The sequence below is a fragment of the Rattus rattus genome, chromosome 10 (genome assembly GCF_011064425.1).
Source record: "Rattus rattus isolate New Zealand chromosome 10, Rrattus_CSIRO_v1, whole genome shotgun sequence".
Taxonomy (NCBI): Eukaryota; Metazoa; Chordata; class Mammalia; order Rodentia; family Muridae; genus Rattus; species Rattus rattus.
In genome coordinates, this window is record NC_046163.1 from 21,984,194 (window position 1) to 22,007,734 (window position 23,541).

A 23,541-nucleotide genomic window follows, 5' to 3' on the forward strand; every position below is an offset into this window, starting at 1 on the left:
TACATTCTTGTATGTTTTGTGTGCCCCACCCTTTTAAAGTAGAATTACTTGTATAACTTGACATGTAAATCATTTATTAGAACATGGAAAAGATATCTGTGCCTATGACATTAAAGAAAGTGACATCTCTCAAGGAGTAGAGTGTCTGCTGCATGTTTTCCATTCTATGACGAATTAATGATATGCCCATTTTATTTTGCTTTTGTGCAGTTAACCAAAGTTCTAGTGAAAACATGGTTGCAATGGCCATGTCACATCTGAAATATATCACTCTATAACACTTTCCCATTTTCTGGGTTTTTCATACTTTCTTTCCACACATCCATAATATTGCTTGAGCCTCAAGGACCGATGTCTCATTTATGGTATAGTACTCTACTATGCATCATTTTGGCCCATTATTGGTCTCTGAATTAACTGGTATCTTATCAAGCACTTCATTTAACATATTTATTACTGATACTGAAGATCATAGGTTGATATAATAATTGCTAATTTCTAAATGTGTATGACTATAAAATTGTGATTCAATATATTTACTGATGCTTAATTATAACTTATAAATACAAAGACTATTTCTATCTTGGGGCCTTTCACCCTTTCCCTACACTTTTAATCTTGCATTTTTAGTTTCATCCAAACAATCTCATAATCCTTTCAGCTGTAATGTACCCAAAGATATTTGGAAAAAAAATTTAACAGGGAGAAAGTAGTTTATAGATGGCAAATATTCATTGAAAGCAGAGTCAGTTCTCAGGCATTTGTGTGGTCTCATTTTCAGCACAGCCAGGCCTACAAGCAAGCAACCATGTTTAAGGGACCTGCAGTTGGCATTTATCTTTGCACCACCTACAACAGTGTGGGTGTCTTCCAGCAGGGAAAGTTGGAAACTAGGGTAACTGCACCATGCCAAGCTATGTTGCTTTCACCAACACAAAGTGATGAATTGAGGATGCAGTCAAGAATCAGGTTGCGACCAAAGTTTTTGATGGCAAATATCTGATCATAGTTTCGATGATGCTGTTGTTCAGTCTGACATGAAGCACTGGCCCTTCATGGTGGTGAATGATGCAGGCAGGCCCGAGGTCCAAGTTGAATACAAAGGGGAGACAAAAAGTTTCTTCCCAGAGGAAGTGTCCTCAATGGTTCTGACAAAGATGAAGCAAACTGAAGAAGCTTACATAGGAACTACTGTTACCAATGCTGTGGTCACAGTGCCAGCTTCCTTCAATGACTCTCAGTGGTGGGCAACAGAAGATTGCTGGTTGCAATGTACTTCAAATTATCAGTGAACCATCTGTTGCGACTACTGCTTATGGCTTAGATAAGAAGGTCAGAGATAAAAGGCATATGCTGTTTTTTGACTTCGGAGGAGGCACTTTTGACGTTTCCATCCTCAGTATTGAGGATGGAATTTTTTAAATCAAAACAACAGCTCCACCTATGTGGGTGGAGTAGATTTTGACAACCGAATGGTCAACCACTTCACTGCTAAGATTAAGCAAAAACACAGCATCAGTGAGAACAAGAGTTGTCTCTGCACTGCCTGTGAGCAGACCAAGAACATCCTCTCCTCCAGCACCAAGGCCAGTATTGAGATTGATTCTCTTTATGAGGGAATTGAGTTCTATACTTCCATTACCCATGCTCAATTTAATAAATTGGATGGTGACCTTTTCCAAGATCCACTGGACCACGTGGAGAAGGACCTTAGAGATGCCAAACTAGACAAGTCACAGATCCATAATTTAGTCCTGGTGGGTTGATCTACCAGAATCCCTGAGATGAAACTCCTTCAAGACTTCTTCAATGGAAAAGAACTGAATAAGAACATTAACCCCAATGAAGCTGTTCCCTAGGGTGCAGCTGTCCAGGCAGCCTTTCTATCTAGAGACAAGGATGAGTATTTGCTGCTCTTGGCTGTCACTCCTCTTTCCCATGGTGTTGAAATGCTGGTGGAGCCATGACTGTACTCATCAAGCACAATACCACCATTCTCATCAAGCTGATCCAGACTTTCACCAGCTACTCTGACAACCAGCCAGGTGTACTCATCCAGGTTTTCAAAGGTGAAAGGGCCATGACCAGTGACAACAATCTGCTTGAAAGTTTGAGCTCAGAGGCATACCTCCTGCACCCAGTGGGGTTCCTAAGATGGAGGTTACTTTTGACATTGATGCCAATGGCATCCTCAATGTTTCTGCTGTAGATAAGAGCACAGGAAAGGAGAAAAAGGTCACCGTCACCAATGACAAAGGCCACTTGAGGAAGCAGGATATCAAGAGCAAGTACAAAGCTAAGAATGAGAAGCAGAGAGACAAAGTTTCCTCTAAGAATTCACTGGAGTCTTGTGGCTTCAACTGGAAAGCAACTGTTGAAAATGAGAAACTTCAAGGCAAGCTCAATGATGAGGACAAACAGAAGATTCTTGGCAAGTGCAATGAAATCATCAGCTTGCTGGAAAGGAACCAGACTGCAGAGAAGGAAGAATTTGAGCATCAGCAGAAAGAACTGGAGAACGTCTGCAACCCTATCATTACCAAGCTGTACAAGAGTAATGGTGGCATGCCTGGAGGAATGCCTGGTGGTTTCCCTGATGGAGGAGCACCTCCATCTGGTGGTGCTTCTTCAGACCCCACCATTGAAGAGTTGGATTGAGTCAGTCCTAGTAGAGGGTATAGCATTGTTCCACAGGGACACAAAACAAGTAACAGAATAACAAAAACTATTTAAATTGAAAAAGTATGCCAAAGACTTGATATATATTTTTCTCAGACAATTATCAAGGTTGATCTCACAAGATTTAGTTTGGGTCCCTTTCTAACATTTTATTTTACCTTATCTTATTTTATTTTACATTCTATTTCTTAAATTATTTACTTACTCATTTTGCATTCCAATAGCAATCATTCTTCCTACTCTCCACCTAGTCCCACCCTCACACTCCTCTCTCCCATTCCCCTGTTCCCTTTTCTCTGAGAAGTGAAGGCCTCCATGGGTACCAACCTGCCCTGCATATCAAATTACTGCAGGACTAAGCAATCTTCTCCCTCTGGTGAAGAACTCAAGAAAGTTCTAGAAAGACCTAATATATATGGACTATAATGTTGATAAGAAAATGCACTAAACGTTTTAGCAAGGATGTCCATGCTATAGCCACATGGTTCTAGAAACTGAAATATATTTCATATATCTTTACATACACACATATTACATACATACATATATCTTTTCTGGTGATAGAGGAAAAAAGAAAACAATAACAGTACTTCATATTACTATCAACTCTGAAATATATTACAGATATTTTAATCATGCTGAGTGAGAAACATATGTTCTGTATTAATATCAGGGAAATTTCAACTGTTCAACATATGTAATGCTGTATTAAATTGGGTGATGACTAAAGTAAACTAATCCACAAATCTTTTTCTCATAACCAGAATATTTCAAATATCCCAGGAAGTGCTATAAAACAGATTTCAGGTTTCAACATAATTTACTTAAATATGAAAATTTATTTGTTGATTATAGAACTAAGTGAGAAAAAAATTATTTCTTTTTTCCTCTTGTATAAGTGTCAGGGCAAATTATGGAGTGTGAAAAAGAATTACATTCAAGACTGAGGATTTTACCACAAAATACCACAAAGTAAATAATAACCAAAAATGAAAGCACTAGACAGGTTGCTGTTAGGATTTCACGCACAGAAAACCAGTGTTTGTGCAATTTGCTGGAGAACGCTCCTTCAATTTTGTGACTTTTGTGCTATTTTACAGAGAATCTGGGGGAGTGAAGGTTTAGGATGAAGGTACTCATCAAAAATGTTTAATAAATAACACAACAAATCTGAAAAACTGAAGCTTTAGGAAAGTCAATACTCTTTGAACTCTATATAGAGGAAAACCAAGGGAAGAAAAGTCACAGTTTCTCAGAGTCTTAACGCACCCTTGACATTACTGCATTTACTTTTTGCCAAGCACCATACAACTCAAATATCTTTATATATACATGAGCCCAATAACACTGTTTTTATGTACCCTACAATAAATCAAAAGAAAGCAGTATTCAGAATGGTAGAGGTAGCCACCCTGTTGATGGCTATGGAAGTATGGCATATACGTTTGTGATTGAATGAATGGAAGGAAGGATTACTATCTCAATCCCAAGAGTATAGGTGTAGAACGGTAAGAACTACAGGATCACACTCATATGTCCAAGATGATGTAATGGAAATGGAGAGCACAATGTTGTTTATAACAGCTATAGAAAGCAGGGTGTGATGGTGTGATGAATGGTTTATTAGTGGAAAATTAGAGTGCAATGAGTGTCAGATGTTCTGATTTCTTTTTGAAGAAAAGGATAACTATAAAAAATATATTTACTATACATTTCAAAGGAGAGATTTTTAATATTTTCAGCATAAACCTATGATTAATGTATACAAACATGCTTTGGGATATCATATCTATGTAAAAATCTCCACTCCTCTATGTAGGCATTAAAATAAATAATTAGTTTAAAAAGAGTAAAAGGGGGAAATGTGTGTAATAAGGTATGATGTCACAAGCAAATTGTCTCCATATTGAAATTGTACAGAAAATGTTCTAGAATTATTGAAATAGCAATCTGCAAATATATAGTACAGTGAAAAAAATAAAAGGAGAATGGAAAAATGTGATTCTTTGAGGCGATGGATATCATTCCATTGCTGGCATGGGGTGTTTTTCATATATAAGATAATATCATCCTTAAGGCTTTATTATCTTCACCCTGAATTACCATGAAAGTGAATAATTCAGTAAATTATGTAGTAAGTTAAACTGAATATATTTTTCATTGCTGCTAAGGTATCTATTTGATATTTGTGTAATCATTACATTATTAATTCAACTGTAAAATTTGTTTCTTGGAATCTAAAGTCTTGTTTTAGAGTGAAAAATTGGTATTTTATACCTGCAATAGATCTTAAAAGGATGAAATTCCCCACAGAAATGCCAATGCACAATGCACAATGCAAATAGCTAATGAGATTTAGAGGTGGAACAGGTTTAAGGAAAAACGAGTAATAGGTCATGATATCAGAAGAGAGTTGAAGAATAGTTTAATCTCAAAAGTATATATCAAATAAAAGAAAAAATTTAAAGGCAAACTAATTTTGCACTTTAATTTTACTTTTGAAATGATCTGTGTTTTAGTTTATTCAGTTTTTATTATCATGGTGTTGTTAGACAAATATATAATTTGTCATGATGATATTATGATTATTTATTTTCATTAAGAAGCACACAATGCCTCAACCCAACCCAACATACACACATGCGTACACACACACACACACACACACACACACACACACACACACACACACTTACCGGCAAGTAAGGAATACAGAGAACAGGTGAAATAACTATCTCCGGGAACAAGCACACCAATTGGTTATAGAATATTAAATGGTCAGCCTTGAGAAAGTGCATAGAACTAACATTATACAGACTGAGATTAAATTATGTATTAATATATGCATATAACAGCAATGAATACAAATAGACTCACAAAGAGAAAATATACCTCAAAACATAAAATAATTTTGAATGAATAAAATTTTAACAAAATGAATTTTAGCTGATAGTTGAAACATAAATGCTATTCCTATTCGTGAGCTAAAGTGATATTTCAATGCATGTGTATATGTGATAGAGGATTTTAACTATATTTACACTACTGCATCTCTTTTTGCTACTGACACATGATCCAATAGAGATCATGAGGCAAGGGATAGAGTCAGGTTAGTTGTCAATATTATGATAGTCACACAGTAACAAGGTGTGTCTTGCGTAATATTTTATTACCATCATGTGAATATTTAAAGATGACCATTTATATTATATTTTTAATAACTCTTTTTGTTAGAAAATATTTATTTTTATCCAATGAAAGAGGCTCCAAGAATTCTAAGCTAATTTTAACCTCAGCATCTCCATTAAGATACATGGGTTGTCTGTACACCTTCCAGAGCTTTGATACAACCATACCTTAAGAACGTACCAAAACCATCATTTTGGTATCTTCAAAAAGAACTAAAATTTCTTTATTCCTTTTCTTTCCATTTTACTATGTTTTTAATTTCAAACACACCATGGTGTTAGCTTTCTTAGCTTTTCTGAATGCAATTGAGATGCAATTGCTTCTGCAGGCACACACAACTTTCACCCTGAACGTGTCTTCTCCCTCTGCCATTAGAGCAGACTTTCATAATTCCTTTCTGTTTTTTTCTAACTTTTACCTCTCATATATATTGCTGCCTAAATTACTCTTTCAAAAGAGAAAGGAATGGATATATTTTCTATAAATAATTCAAAACTATTTTCCTAATTTAAAATGGCATCTAACCACTATTCTGTTCCTCCTTGTGAATGATCTTTTGAGGGATCAATCTTTTTAAACAAAACTTTGGAAATTAAAAGAAATCATCCCATCTCCTGCTTAAACACTTGGTAATATGGGAGGTATGTTTCAGGAAATTAGCTCTGCCCCCATTACCATCAATTATTTTCCCCCACCTCCATTTCTTTTTCCCTTCTCCTCCCTCCCTTCCACCAGCCCCCCCCGTGTGTGTGTGTGTGTGTGTGTGTGTGTGTGTGTGTGTGTGTGTATGTGCATGCATACACACATGTGTACATGTGTTTTGGTTGGTTCAGAAGGTTCGTTCTTATCCAACTGAAATTCATTTATCATAACTATGTGAAATCCACACTACTCTAGTTTCTCTTTATCCGTTCACCGGTCGGTCTGAGCTTTGTACTGTATAAATGATGTATTTAAACAGATCATCACAGACCCTCTGTAGTATAAATCCTATATCCTTCCAAGATTCCAGTTAGCCTAGCATTTGCAGTCCTAGCTGTATCTCTATAATCACATTGTGAAATTCTTCTTTATATTTCTAAATTTTAAATATATTACTTGCCCAAAAGTCACACACACAACAGAAAACACATGCTCACGAAGGGACATATACACAGAGAGAAATAGAGAGAGAGAAAAAGAGAGTGAGAGAGTGAGAGAGAGAGCATAAATTATATTCTTCAACATGTCTTGATTTCCAGAGATTATTGTATTTCGTTTTAGAGAATTTGTTATCTGTTGTCCTTTGCATGATCCCTATCTTTGGTAGTGAGCAAGGCAAGCTTCTAAGGATTGGAAATGTGAAATTAAATAACGCTAATTTGACAAAGCACCTGATTAAAAGGATTAAATAATTAAATAAAAATGATTTTTACAGAATTTTAACATTTGTTATAGATAACACATACAATTATACACTTTTATCAGTATGGCTTATTAACTTAAGAATCATATTTACAGTGGAAAACCTAATTATAGGTACAAATAGATCCTTAAAATAAATATATGAGAAAAGAAAAATATTACCAGAATTATTTCCCAAAAAGTAGAGGAAATAAAGTTTTCTAAATATATTTTATGAAGTAAAATTCTCCCTATATGCCTTTGATGCTCATTAGCTTGCATGTGGCTTCAGGCAATAATATTTCAACTGATTTACTAACACAAACCATCTGTTCTTTGTCATTTTATTTATTGATGAGAGTGCTCAAATAAATACTACTCTCAACATCATATTCTGAGCTCTCTGTGTAGTTACTTCTTCATACCATTGTCTTTGTTGTCATTTAATTATTTTCCTTTCTCAGAAACTGTCATACATTCTCTAAGATAGAAATGAGCAATACAATAACATATGTAAACGTTCCATGTTTTCAGATCCTAAACAGTAATTTAAATCACATTTGTATTCCATGACTTCTTCTCCATAGAGAGAAGCACATTCTATCTTAGTTCTGAAGATGCTTTCTTCAAACTTGTCGACTTTAAATTCCTAGAATATTCTTTAGATTTGTTGAAGGTCTGTATTTGAAAAAGTAAGAAACTAATATAATTTCAACTGACCCAAAAGAAGATAGCCACAAAAGCATGATTCCACCTCAAACAATAAAAATAACAGAAAACAGCAATCATTGGTACCTAATATCTCTCAACATCAATGAACTCAATTCCCCAATAAAAAGACATAAACTAGCAGACTAGATAGGTAAAGAGGACCCAACATTTTGCTGCATACAGGAAAAAGCACCTCAGTGACACAGAGAGAAACTACATCAGAGCAAAAGGCTAGAAAATAATTTTCCAAGCAAATGGTCCCAAGAAACAAGCTAGAGTAGCTATTCTAATATCGAATAAAATTAGATTTCCACTAAACATTATCAAAAATGATAAGGAGGGACACTTCATATTCACTAAAGAAAAAATTCATCAACACGAACTCTCAATCCTGAATATTTATGTTCCAAATTCAAGGGTAACTACGTTTATGAAAGAAACCTTATTAAAGGTCAAAGCACACACTGCATCTCACACAATAATAGTGAGAGACTTCAATAACCCACTCTCGACAATAGCCTGATCATGGAAACAGAAATTAAACAGAACACAGAGCACTAACTTAAGTTATGAACCAACGGGATCTAACAGATATTTATAGAATGTTTAATCCTATAACAACAGCAAAATAGTATAAATTATTCTGGGTACCTCAAGGTACCGTCTCCAAAATTGACCATACAATCAGTCACAAAACATCCCTCAACAGATACAAGAAGATTGAAATTATTCCATGCATCCTATCAGACCAGGAAAGACTAAGACTGGACTTCAATAACAAAACAAAAGAAAGCCCACATACACATGAACTGTTGTTGAAAAAATTTGTAGATTCCAAATAATAAATCATGGAAGGAAAGACCACATTCAGCTATCTTTTTAAATCAGGCATATTCAGTTTTAATTTACTAAGCTCACCTTAAAGTAGGCACATAAAACACACAAATATGTATAAATTTAGATAAAGGTAACTAAAATGTTCATTTCATACTGTTGCTAAAAATAAAATAATAGAGTGAACCATCCTTGAGGATAGTGTTCTTTTAAAAATTCAAATTTAGTATTTAGAATTTAGTATTCTAAAAAATTCAAATATATCTTTTTAATCAGTTAAGATGGGGATCAGCTTGTTATATGTAATAAAGTCACCGATGACTTGTAGGTCTTGTTGACCTGTAACACTGTAGGTCACAACATTCAATTGAGATTTTGTTTAAGCTGTTTCTGGATATTTCAAATACTACTTGTCTTTTTGCTTGTTTTCTTTATTTCTGTTGTTATTTTAAATTTAATTTGAAATAAATATCTGCCAAGAGTAAAAAAATAAAAAAATTATCAAAAACTGAATCAAAAAACACATCAAAATGATCATCAATCATGATCAAGTAGGCTTCCCCCCAGGGATGCAGTGATGGTTCAATAAACAGAAATCCATCAATGTAATCCACTATATAAACAAATTCAAAGTGGGGGGGCATGATCATCTCAGTAGATGCTGAGAAAGCCTTTGACAAAATTTAATACCCCTTCATGAAAAAAATCTTGGAATGATTAGTAATTCAAGGTCCATACCTAAACATAGGAAAAGCAATATACAACAAACCAGTAACCAACATTAAACTAAATGGGAAGAAACCTGAAACAATCTCACTAAAATCAGGGCCTAGACAAGGCTGCCCACTCTCTGCTTACATATTCAATAAAGTACTCAAAGTCCTAGTCAGAGCAATCAGACAACAAAAGGAGGTCAAAGGGATACAAATTGGAAGGGAAGAAATCAAAATATCACTATTAGCAGATGAAATGATAGTAAACTTAAGTGACCGTAACAGTTCCACCACAGAACTACTAAGCCTGATAAACAACTTTGTTAAAGTGGCTGGGTATAAAATTAATGCAAACAAATCAGTAGCTTTCCTCTTCTCAAAGGATAAAGTGCATGAGAATGAAATTAAGGAAATGACACACAAAACAATAATGACAAATAATATAAAACACTTCCCTGTGACTCTAACCAAGCAAGTGAAATTTCTATATAATAAGAACTTCAAGTCTCTGAAGAAAAGATTGAAAAAGATCTTAGAAGATGGAAAGATCTCCCATGCTCATGGATTAGCAGGATTAATATTGTAAAACTGGCCTCCTTGCCAAAACCAATCTACACATTCAAAATTCCAAGTCAAGTTTTCATAGAGTTAGTAAGAGCAACTTGAAATTCACTTGGAAAAACAAAACACTCACTATATCAAAAACTATCCACAATAATAAAAGAACTTCTGGGAGAATAAACATCCCTGACCAAAAGCTGTATTACAGATCAATATTGATAAAACCTGATTGGTATTCATACAGAGCCAGGCAGGTAGATCAATGGAATAAAATTGAACACCCAGAAATGAACCCACACATCTATGATCACTTGTTCCTTAACAAAGAAAAATATAGTATTTTCAGCAAATGGTGCTCATTCAAGTGGAGGTCAGCTTGTAAAAGAATGCATATTGATCCATCCTAATCACCCTGCACAAACAAAGTAGTTCCCGGACCTCCACATCTAACCAGATATACTCAAACTAAAAGAAAAAAAAAAACAGGTGGGAAAGAGCTTCAAATACATGCACCCTGAGGAAATTTTCCAGAACAAAACACCAATGGCTTATGCTCTAAGTTCAAGAATCGACAAATAGGATCACATAAAATTTCAAAGCTTATGTAAGGCAAATGCTACTGTCATTATGACAAAATGACAACCGACAGAATGGAAAATATTTATCAATCTCACACCCAATTGAGGGCTAATATCCAATATATAAAAAGTACTCATGAAAGTTAGACTCCAGAGAATCAAGTAATCCTATCAAAATTGATATACAGAGCTTAAACAAAAATTCTCAGCTGAAGAATAACAAAGGACTGAGAAGTAACTAAAGAAATGTTTAACATCCTTAGTCATCAGGGAAGTACAAATCAAAACAACCCTGAGATTCCACCTCACACCAGTGAGAATGGCTAAGATCAAATCTCAGGTAGCAATAAATTCTGTCTAGGATGTGGAGAAACAGAACACTTCTCCATTGTTGGTGGCATTGAAAGCTGGTACAACCACTCTGGAAATCAGTCTGGAGGTTCCTCAGAAAATTAGACATAGTACTATGTGAGGACCCAGATACACCATCCTGGACATATGCCCCAAAGACTCTGCAATGTATAACAAGGACACCTGCTCTACTTATTTATAATAGCTAGAAGGAAAAAAAACTTAGATGTCCCTCAATTGAGGAATGGATACAGAACATATGGTACATCTACACAATGGAACACTGCTCAGCTATTAAAAACAATGACTTCATGAAATTCATAGGCAAATGGATGGAACTGGAAGATATCATCCTGAGTGAGGTAACCCATTCACAAAAACAAAAACAAAAACAACACAAAAGAAACCCACATGCAGGTTATGCCCTCACTGACAAATGGATATTATCCCAAAAGCTCCAATTACCCAAGTTACAACCCACAGACAACATGAAGCTCAAGAAGGATGATCAAAGTGCAGATGCTTCAGTCCTTCTTAGAAGGGGTTACAAAAAATATATATAGGAGGAAATATGGAGACAAAGTTTGGAGCAGACACTGAAGGAAAGGCCATTCAGATACTGCCCTACCTGGGGATACAGCCCATCTACATACAGCCACCAAACACAGACAATATTGCTGTTACCAAGAAAAGCATGCCAATAAGAACCTGATAGAGGTGTTCCTGAGAGGCTCTGCCAGGAAATACATAGGTGGAACCAGGCACCCAATCATTGAACTAAGAATAGTATCCCCATAAGTTCAACAATATTGATTTCCAAGGGACTAAACCACTGTTTAAAGAGTACACATTGACAGACCCATGCCTCCAGTTGCATATGTAGCAGAGGATGGGCCTTGTTGGGCACCAAAGGGAGGAGAAGGCCTTGGTCCTGCCAAAGCTCGACTCCCCAATGTAGGGTAATGTCAGTGTGGGGAGACAGGAAGGGGTGGTTGGATATGTGGGGGAGCACATTCATAGAATAAAGCAGGAGGGTGGCTTGGGAAGAGAGTATATCGATAGGAGACCAGAAAAGGGGATATTATTTGGAATTTAAATTAAATAATATCAAAAAATAAAAAATAGGCAAAAATAAGAATTTCTTCTATTTATTTTTGATTCCTTTTCCCTTCATTTTATCTTCTTAATAACATGACATATTTAACATAATAATACTATGTGATATTTTGGACACTGGAATATCTTTTCTTGGACTAAGACATATTTTAATTTATCCCAATAGTTATACAGTTGAAATTATCAATTGCCAAAATTTTTCTCAGAAATCTGTTCTCTTTGCCAACAGAGCTAACACCCCACAATATTTTGTATTAATTGTTCCTCTTGCACCTTTGCCATTCTGACATAGTAAACTAAAAAAAAAAAAACATGTAAATCTGTAGTTCAGAAAAATAAATATAATTAATAATTTCTTGCATAGTTTAGGATCCTTCAAAAGTTTCTTGAAATCTTTCTACCATTAGCTTTTGAAGGAAATAAACATTTTAGCATTGGGACCCAATGTATTGGTGTCCATTCATAAAAGACAGTCACAAAATCATTTTCACTGGGGAGGAAAGAATAAGAATTATCAATAAATATGGTAGGGAATTTTCTGTGGGGATTCCCAACTAAATCTGAGTTTTTCTCAATGTAGTATGAGGAATTACTGAAAAATTTGCCTCAGTGAATATCTTTGTGTCAGGAGATTAAAATTTTAAAACTTTAGTGGCTGGTTATTTGTATTACCAACTTATCTTTAATATTTTACCACAGTAACCTAGCATGGATATCTTCTTTTTGGTTAGTTGTAATTAGATTGCTTTCTTGCTTTTTACAGGATGTAGTTTCCTTCCTTGTTTTGAATTTTTTTTGTTTATGATCCTTTGTAGGGCTGAATTTGTGGAAAGATATTGTTTAAATTTGCTTTTGTCATGGACTATCTTGGTTTCTCCCTCTATGTTAATTGAAAGTTTTGCTGGATATAGTAGCCTGGGCTGGCATTTGTGTTTTCTTAGGGTCTGTGACATCTGCCCAGGATCTTCTGGCTTTCATAATCTGGTTGAGAAGTCTGTTGTAATTCTCATAGGTTTGCCTTCATTTGTTACTTGTCCTTTTCCTCTTACTGTTTTTAATATTCTTTCTATGTTTTGTGCATTTAGGTTTTTTTTTTTATGTTATGTGATAGAAGGAGTTTCTTTTCTGGTCCAAACTCTTTGGAGTTTTGTAGGCTTCTTGTATGTTTATGGGCATCTCTTTCTTTAGGTTAGGGAAGTTTTCTACTATTAATTTTGTAGAAGATAAATTGGGCCTTTAAGTTTGGAGTCTTTGCTCTCTTCTATACCTATTATCCTTAGGTTTGATCTTCTCATTGTGTCCTGGATTTCCTGGATGTTTTGGTTTAGGAGTTTTTTGTGTTTTGCATTTTCTTTGACAGTTTTGTCAATGTTTTCTATGACATCTTCTGTTCCTGAAATTCTCTCTTCTACCTTCCATATTCAGTTGGTAATGCTTGCGTCTATGACTCATGATCTCTTTCCTAGCTTTTCTATCTCCAGGGTTGTCTCCCTTTGTGATTTCATTACTGTTTCTCTTTCCAGTTTTAAATTTTGGATGATTTTGTTCAATTCCTTCACCTGTTTGGTTGTGTTTTCCTGTAATTCTTTAAGAGATTTTGTGTTTCCTCTTTAAGGGCTTGTACCTGTTTACCTGTGTAATCCTGTACTTCTTTAAGAGAATTATTTGTGTCAATCTTAATCCTCTAATATTGTCATGAATTGTAATTTTAAAGCCAAATCTTGCTTTTCTGGTGTGTTGGGGTATTGAGGACTTGCTGTGGTGGGGAAGCTGGGTTCTGGTGATACCAAATGGCCTTGGTTTCTGTTGCTTAACTTCTTGCCCTTGCCTCTCACCATGTGTTGATGTCTGGTGTTAGCTGGTCTTGCTGACTCTGAGGGTGGCTTCTTTTTTCTGTAAACCCCTGTGTCAGCACTCCTGGAGATTTGCTTTCTTCAAGCAGGTTACAGGTACAGAGAGCTGTGTCACAGGGTCAGCTCTGGGTAGAGGCCTTAACCAGAAGAATCCTGTTCCAGAATGCTCCTCAGTTTCTGTGTCCAGAGGGCTTCTGGCAGGTTCCTCTTGGGCCAGGAATGTGAACAGAAGAGGTGTTCTTATCTGTGGTCTCAGGATTGTCTGCACGTCTCATAACTTTTTCTTGTGACAAAATTTCTTTACTAGTCTTCATTATTTTTCTATTTGTTCCACAGGGACAGAATGTTCCTTCTTATTAAACTGTAATGTTAAGGACAATGCATTTATGACTTACACATATACGAACTATTCTTTTATCACCTAAGATCATACAGGGTATTTTCATCTTTATTTGATTGAATTAAAACTTTGCTGCTAAAAAATGACACACAAGACTATACATGGACTGACCCTGGGCTCCAACCTCATAGGTAGCAATGAATAGCCTAGTAAGAGCACCAGTGGAAGGGGAAGCCCTTGGTTCCGCCACGACTGAACCCCCAGTGAACGTGATTGTTGGGGGGAGGGTGGTAAGGGGGGAGGATGGGGAGGGGAAGCCCACATAGAAGGGGTGCGGGAGGGCTTATGGGGATGTTGGCCCTGAAACTCAGAAGGGGAATAACAATTAAAATGTAAATAAGATATACTCAAGTTAATAAAGATAAAAAAATATTTATCCTCACTATCTCCAGGAAAACACAAGGCCTAGACAGTGGCTTTTCTATCAACAGGACAGGAAACTAAATGTACTATATTTAGTTAATATTAGCTTGTATGTGAGACAAGCTAAGAATTTGCTAAAAAGATTATTATAGTTTTACCAGAGCTTTAAAATGTAACATGACTATGATGAGAAAATAAAATTACAGAAGCAAAAGTTAAAAAAAATGGGGTTCAGAGCTAAACAAAAAATTCACAGCTGGGGTTGGGGATTTAGCTCAGTGGTAGAACGCTTGCCTAGGAAGCACAAGGCCCTGGGTTAGGTCCCCAGCTCAAGAAAAAAAAATCACAACTGAGGAATGCCGAATGGCTGAGAAACACCTAAAGAAATGTTCAACATCTTCAGTCATAAGGGAAATGCAAATAAAAACAACCCTGAGATTTCACCTCACACCAGTGAGAATGGCTAAGATCAAAAACTCAGGTGACAGCAGATGCTGGCAAGGATGCAGAGAAAGAGGAACACTCCTCCATTGTTGGTGGGATTGCAGACTGGTACAGCCATTCTGGAAATCAGTCTGGAGGTTCTTCAGAATTGGACATTGAACTACCTGAGGACCCAGCTATACCACTCTTGGGAATATACCCAAAAGATGCCCCAACATATAAAAAAGACACGTGCTCCACTATGTTCATCGCAGCCTTATTTATAATAGCCAGAAGCTGGAAAGAACCCAGATGCCCTTTGACAGACAAATGGATACAGAAAATGTGGTACATCTACACAATGAAATATTACTCAGCTATTAAAACAATGACTTTATGAAATCTATAGGCAAATGGATGGAACTGGAAAATATCATCCTGAGTGAGGTAACCCAATCACAGAAAAACACACATGGTATGCATAAGTGGCTATTAGACCAAATGCTTGAATTAACCTAGATGCACAGAACATATGAAACTCAATAGGATGATCAAAATCGAGGATGCTTCATTTCCTTCTTAAAAGGGAAGAAGAATACCCTTTTGGCAGGGAATAGGAGGCAAAGTTTAGAACAGAGGCAGAAGGAACACCCATTCAGAGCCTGCCCCACATGTGGCCCCATACATATACAGCCACCCAATTAAACAAGATGGATGAAGCAAAGAAGTGCAGACCGACAGGAGCCGGATGTAGATCGATCCTGAGAGACACAGCCAGAATAGAGCAAATACATGGCAACCATATGAACAACAATGCCAACCAACCAGAGCTTCCAGGGACTAAACCACTACCCAAAGCCTATACATGGACTGACCCTGGGCTCCAACCTCATAGGTAGCAATGAATAGCCTAGTAAGCACCAGTGGAAGGGGAAGCCCTTGGTTCTGCCACGACTGAACCCCCAGTGAACGTGATTGTTGGGGGGAGGGTGGTAATGGGGGGAGGATGGGGAGGTGAAGCCCATATAGAAGGGGAGGGGGAGGAGTTAGGGGATGTTGGCCCGGAAACCGGGAAGGGGAATAACAATCGAAATGTAAATAAGAAATACTCAAGTTAATAAAGATAAAAGAAAAAAAAAGATATTTTTCACTAAAAGAACTGATTCAAGTTGAAAAAAAAATGACATGCTTAAAGTTCATTCCTTCAACCATATAATTCTAGGGAGAATAGCAGTAGATTGTTACATTGCAGATATTATGAACTTTTTAAAATTTAAAAATTATGTATAACAATAATTAAAGTTGGACTTTAGAGAGAGTAAATATGAGGTCCATAGAAAGTAGTTGAGGAAAGAAATTAAAAAAAGGAAATGAAGTAGTTACATTTTAACTTCACAAAATCAAAATTGAAAACGCACACATTGCATTTAACTATATAATACTTTACCTACTTTAACTGTATAATAAGTATTATTGTTTTTTCATCCATCCTACATGTGATCTTGGTCATTTCATGTATGCACTATGTTGGTCTCTTAAGGACACATAAAATACCAGCAATTTTTTTTTTATTTTGTACCTCACGACGTTATAATCTAGAGTACACACACACACACACACACACACACACACACACACACACACACACACACACACACACAGAGAGCATAGTTCTATTTGCCCAGGATTGTTTATATATGTGGGATTTTTTTTATATTATTCCACATGAGTTATCAGGTACTATTTTCTTTTCCTATCTCTGTGAAGAACAAGATGGGGGAATTTGGTCAAGATTTTATTGAATCTGAAAAATAGCTATTGGTAATATGATCTTTTCTTAACATTAATTATTCCAGTGCAGAAGTAGTGTATGCTCGTCAAGTTTTCCTCTTTCTTTCATCAGACATTTATTGTTTTTTATCATAGATGAACTTTCTCTTCTTGCTTAGACTCAGAACTAGATATTTTGGGGGACACAGCATCATCTAGCCTATGCTGCTTTCAAAGGTGGTATGCAGCTGAGTACAACTGGCTTCTTTAACCTCTCGCTCCTCTCATGGAGCGCTAGGATTATAGGAATGTGCCATCCTAGACAATAGCTCCTGATATAGACTACAGCTTACTGCATGCTATGTGAGCACTCCATAAACAGATCTATTCTAAGCCTGGACTTAAAGATTTGTTCTATTTGCAACACACGTCGTTGAATTGAACATGAGCTCTGGTAAAGATTTTCATATCTCAAAAACACAGTTACATTTTTAAAATAGAGAGCGTTTCAGGTTCAGAAGCTAAGTGCTTCAAAGATAAACTTTTTTTTTTTTACAAAAATTGTTTTGTTTAGTTATTTTACAATGCACATTTTATTCCCCTCCTAGTCCACCACTAGATATTTATACATCACATACCTCAGCGCAACCCCACCCCTCCCCATGTCTCCATCAGGATGTCCCCAAAACACCCACCCCACCAGACCTCTAAACATCCTGGGGCCTCCAGTCTCTTGAAGGTTAGGTGCACCTTCTCTGACTGAACCCAGACCTGGAGTCCTCTGCTGTATATGTGTTGAAGGCCTCATCTCAGCTGGTGTATGCTGCCTGGTTGGTGATGCAGTTTGTGAGAGTTCTCGGGGATCCAGGTTTAATGTATCTGCATCTCACTCTTTCATCTGCTTGCTGGGTCTTTTGCAGGGCAGTTGTGATAGGTCCCTTTTTTGTGAACGCTCCATAACCTCAGTAATGGTGTCAGGTCTTGGGGTCTCCCCTTGACCTGGATTCCACTTTAAACCTGTTGCTGGACCTTCTTGTCCTTAAGCTCTTCTACATTTCCATCCCTGCATTTTTTTCAGAGAGGAAGGAAAAATTATGGGTCAGAGAATTGACATTGGGATAGCCACCCCATACCTCACTTGATGCCCTGTCTTTCTGCTGGAGGTGGGTTCAATAAGTTCCCTCTACCCACTGTAGGGCATTTCATCTAGAATGCCCCAACTTTGAGTCCTGAAGGTCTCTCATCTTCCAGTCTCGTTTCCATTGTTTCTGCTGGCCCACAGGGCTTCAGTTCTTATCCTCCGCCCAATACTAGATCATGTTCCCCTCTCTCCACAACTGCATATGCTTTGCTTCCCCTGTCCCCCCTCCTTCCCCCCTTGTGTTTACTTTCTTCTCCCTCTCAAGGGGGACTGAAGCATTCTCATTCAACCTTTTCAACTTGTTGACCATTTTGAATTCTGGGGACTGTATCTTGGATATTCTGTATTTTTTTTAGTAGTGTGCACGTATTACTGAGAACATACTGTGCATGTTTTTTTGGGTCCTAGTTACCTCACTCAGAATGATATTTTCTAAATCCATCCATTTCCCTGAAATATTCAGGATGTCCTCGTTAGCAATAGCTGAGTAGTATTTCAGTGAGTAAATGAACCACATTTTCTGTATTCATTCCTCTGTCGTGGGACAGCTGGGTTGTTTCCAGCTTGTAGCTATCACAAATAAAGCTGATACAAACAGTGGAACATGTGTCCCTGTGGCATGATGGGGCATCTTTTGGGTATATTCCCAATAGTGGTATTGCTAGGTCTTTAGGTAGGTTTATTTCTAATCTTTCGAGGAACCTACAAATTGATTTCCAAAGGGGTTGTGCCAGTTTCCAATCCCACCAGCAATGGAGTAGTGTTCCACTTTCTCCACATCCTCACAAACATGTATTGTCACCTCAGGTTTCGATCTTAGTCATTCTCACTGGTGTAAGGTGGAATCTTGGGGTCATTTTGATTTGCATTTCTCTGATCACTAATGACTTTGAAAAATTCTTTAGGTGCCACTCAGCCATTCAAGATTCCTCTGTTGTGAATTCTCAGTTTAGTTCTGTACCCCATTTTTATTGTTTTTTTTTTTTGGTGGTTAATTTATGAGTTTTGAGTTCTTTATATATTTTGTGTATTACCCTTCTATCTGATGTGGGGCTAGTGAAGATTTTTTCCCAATCTGCAGGATGCTGATTTGTCTTATTGACTATGACCTTTGCCTTACAGAAGCTTTCATGAGGTTCCATTTATCAATTCTTGACCTTAGAGCATGAGCCATTGGATTTCAAATTGTTCTGCTAACTCTCTGAAGCATTTGGATTGGTATTTTGATGGGGATTGCATTGAATCTGTAGATCGCTTTTGGTAAAATGGCCATTTTTAATATATTCATCCTGCCAATCCATGAGCATGGGAGATCTTTCCATCTTCTGAGGTCTTCTTCAATTTCTTTCTACAGAGGCTTAAAGTTTTATCATACAGATCTTCACTTGCCTGGTTAGAGTCACACTGAGGTATTTTATATTATTTGGGACTATTATGAAGGGTGTCGTTTCCCTAATTTCTTTCTCGGCTTGTTTCTCTTTTGTGTAGAGGAAGGCTACTGATTTATTTGAGTTAAAATTATACCCAGTTACTTTGCTGAAGTTGTTTATCAGCTTTAGTAGTTCTCTGGTGGAACTTTTGGGAACACGTAAATATAGTAACATATCATCTGCAAATAATGATATTTTGACTTCTTCTTTTCCAATCTGTATCCCCTTGATCTCCATTTGTTGTCTGATTGCTCTGGCTAGAATTTCAAGAACTATATTAAATAAGGAGGGAGAGCGTGGGCAGCCTTGTTTAGTCCCTGACTTTAGTGGGATTGCTTCAAGTTTCTCTCCACTTAATTTAATATTAGCTACTGGTATGCTGTATATAACTTTTACTATGTTTAGGTATGGGCCTTGAATTCCTATTCTTTCCAGGACTTTTACCATGAAAGGGTGTTGAAGTTTGTCAAATGCTTTCTCAGCATCAAATGAAATGATCATGTGGTTTTCATCTGTCAGTTGGTTTATATAGTGGATTACATTGATGGTTTTCCATATAATAAACCATCCCTGCATGCCTCAGATGAAGTCTACTTGATCATGATGGATGATTGTTTTGATGTGCACTTGGATTCTGTTTGCAAGAATTTTATTGAGTATTTTTGCGTCGATAATTATAAGGGAAATTGGTCTGAAGTTTTCTTTCTTTGTTGGGTCTTTGTGTGGTTTAGGTATAAGATTAATTGTGGCTTCATAGAAGGAATTCGGTAGCGCTCCATCTGTTTAAATTTTGTGGAATAGTTTGGATAGTATTGGTATGAGGTCTTATATGAAGGTCTGAAAGAATTCTGCACTGAACCCATCTGGACCTGGGCTCTTTTTGGTTGGGAGACTTTTAATGACTTCTTCTATTTCATTAGGATGTATGGGGTTGTTTAAATGGTTTATCTGTTCCTGGTTTAACTTTGGTACCTGGTATCTGTCTAGGAAATTGTCCATTTCCTCCAGATTTTCAGGTTTTGTTGAATATAGGCTTTTGTATTAGGATCTGATGATTTTTTGAATTTCCTCTGATTCTGTATTTATGTCTCCCTTTTCATTTCTGATTTTGTTAATTTGGACACACTCTCTGTATCCTCTGGTTAGTCTGGGTAAGGGTTTATCTATTTTGTTGATTTTCTCAAAGAACCAACTTTTGGTTCTGTTGATTCTTTGTGTAGTCCTTTTTGTTTCTACTTGGTTGGTTTCAGCTCTAAGTTTGATTATTTCCTGCCTTCTACTCCTCCTGGGTGTATTTGCTTCTTTTTGTTCTAGAGCTTTAAGGTGTGCTGTCAAGCTGCTGATATATGCTCTCTCCCTTTTCTTTCTGCAGGCACTCAGTGCTATGAGTTTTCCTCTTAGCACAGCTTTCATTGTGTCCCATACTTTTGGGTATGTTCTACCTTCATCTTTTTTTAAATTCTAAGAAGTCTTTAATTTCTTTCTTTATTTCTTTCTTGACCAGGTTATCATTAAATAGAGCATTGTTCAACTTCCATGTATATGTGCGCATTCTTCCCTTCTTGTTATTGAAGACCAGCTTTAGCCCGTGTTGGTCTGATAGGGCGCATGGGATTATTTCTATTTTTCTGTATCTGTTGAGGCCTGTTTTATGACCAATTATATGGTCAATTTTGGAGAAGGTACCATGAGGTGGTGAGAAGAAGGTATATTCTTTTGTTTTAGGATTGAATGTTCTACAAATATCTGTTAAGTTCATCTGTTTATTGATTTCTCTTAGTTTGTCTATGTCTGTATTTAATTTCTGTTTCCATGCTCTGTCCATTGATGAGAGTGGGGTGTTGAAATCTCCTACCAATATTTTGTGAGGTGCAATGTGTGCTTTGATCTTTAGTAAGGTTTCTTTTATGTATGTAGGTGCCCTTGTATTTGGAGCATAGATATTTAGGATTGAGAGTTCATCTTGGTGGATTTTTCCTTTGATGAATATGAAGTGTCCTTCTTTATCTTTTTTGATGACTTTTGGTTGAAAATCAATTTTATTCGATATTAGAATGGCAATTCAAGCTTGCTTCTTCAGACCATTTGCTTGGAAATATTTTTTCCAGTCTTTCACTCTGAGGTAGTGCCTGTATTTGTCTGTGAGGTGTGAGCCATCAGATTTCTATTGAGGAAATTTCCCCCGTGCCAATGAGTTCAATGCTCTTTCCTACTTACTCTTCTATTACATTCAGTATATCTGGTTTTATTTCCGGGTCCTTGATGTACTTTGACTTGAGCTTTGCTCATGGTGACAAAAAATATGAGTCTATTTTCATTTTTCTACATAGAGAAATCCAGTTAGACCAGCACCATTTATTGAAGATGCTTTCCCTTTTCCATTGTCTAGTTTTTGGCTTCTTTATCAAATTTCAAGTGTGCTTAAGTGTGTGGTTTTCTATCTGGGTCTTTAATTCCATTCCATTGATCAACCTGTCTGTCTCTGTACCAATACCATGCTTTTTCTAAATCACTATTGCACTGTAGTAGAGCTTGAGGTCAGGGATAGTTATTCCAGTAGCCGCCACCATCATCATCATCATCTTCTTCTTCTTCTTCTTCTTCTTCTTCTTCTTCTTCTTCTTCTTCTTCTTCTTCTTCTTCTTCTTCTTCTTCTTCTTCTTCTTCTTCTTCTTCTTCTTCTTCTTCTTCTTGAAACTGTATGTTGCCTTTGATATAATGAATAGTTCTACTATTTTAATTGTGCCAATCCATGAGCAAGGGAGACTTTCCATTTTCTGAGATCTTCTTCTATTTATTTCTTTAAAGTATTGAAGTTATGGTAAAGATTTTTCACTGTTTCACTACAGTTACCACAAGGTATTTTATATTATCTCTGGCTATTGTGAAGAAAGTTGTTTACCTAATTTCTTTCTCAGCCTGGTTATCATTTGTATATAGGAAAGCTACTGATTTATTTCAGTTAATTTTATATACAGCCACTTTGCTGAAATTGTCTATCAGCTGAGGAAGTTTTCTGGTAGAATTTTGTGGTCACTTATGTATATTATCCTGTCATCTGCAAATACTGATAGCTTTATTTCTTCATTGCCACTTTGTATTTGCTTGGTCTCTTTTTTGTTTTCTTATTGTTCTGGATAGCCCTTCGGGTACTATATTGAATATATATAGGGACAGTGGGTTTCATTGTCTTGTCCCCAATTTTAGTGGGATTGCTTCAAGTATTTCTCCATTTCATTTGATATTAGTTCTTGGTTTGCTTTTATTCGGTTTAGGTATGAGTCTTGAACTCCTGATCTCTCCAATTCTTTTAACTTGAAGGAATGTTGTATTTTGCCAAATGCTTTTTCTCCATTTAAGAAGATGATCATGTGAGTCTTTTCTTTGAGTTTGTTTATATTCTGAGTTCCATTAATGTATTTTTGTATATTGAACCAAACTTGCATTTGTGGGATGCAGATTACTTGATCATGGTGAATGATGGTTTTGATGTGTTTTTGGATTTGGTTTGCAAGAATTTTTTTAGTATTTTTGCATTGATATTCATAAGCAATATTGGTCTGAAGTTCTCTTTTTTGGCAGGGTCCTTGTATGATTTAGATATCAGAGTAATTGTGGCTTCTTAGAATGAATTATGTAGCGTTCCTTCTATTTGTACTTTGTTGAAATAGTTTGAGTATTATTGGATTATTGGTATCACTTCTTTGAAGGTCTGGTAGTAATTTGAACTAAATCCATTTGGTCCTGGGAATTTTTTTTTTTTTGGTTGAGTGGCTTTTAATGACTTGTTCTACTTCTTTATGGGCTATGGGACATTTTAGAAAGTTTACCTGCTCTTGATTTAACTTTGATATGTGGTATCTGTCTAGAAAACCATCCATTTCATCTAGATTTTCCAGTTTTGTTGAGTATAGGCTTTTGCATTAGGATCTGATGGTTTATTGAATGCTGTCACATACAACATTCACACTAACCTCAGTCTCTTACTTACCTCATAGAAAGTGGGAAATTTGAAATCAACATCTATACTTTGCATCAGGATTCCC

General features: G+C 36.4%; 1 pseudogene; it reads left to right on the forward strand.

The window, feature by feature from the left end:
• The first annotated feature begins 808 nt into the window (after positions 1-808).
• On the forward strand, positions 809-2,658 carry LOC116911446 (annotated as a pseudogene).
• Positions 2,659-23,541: the final 20,883 nt, after the last annotated feature.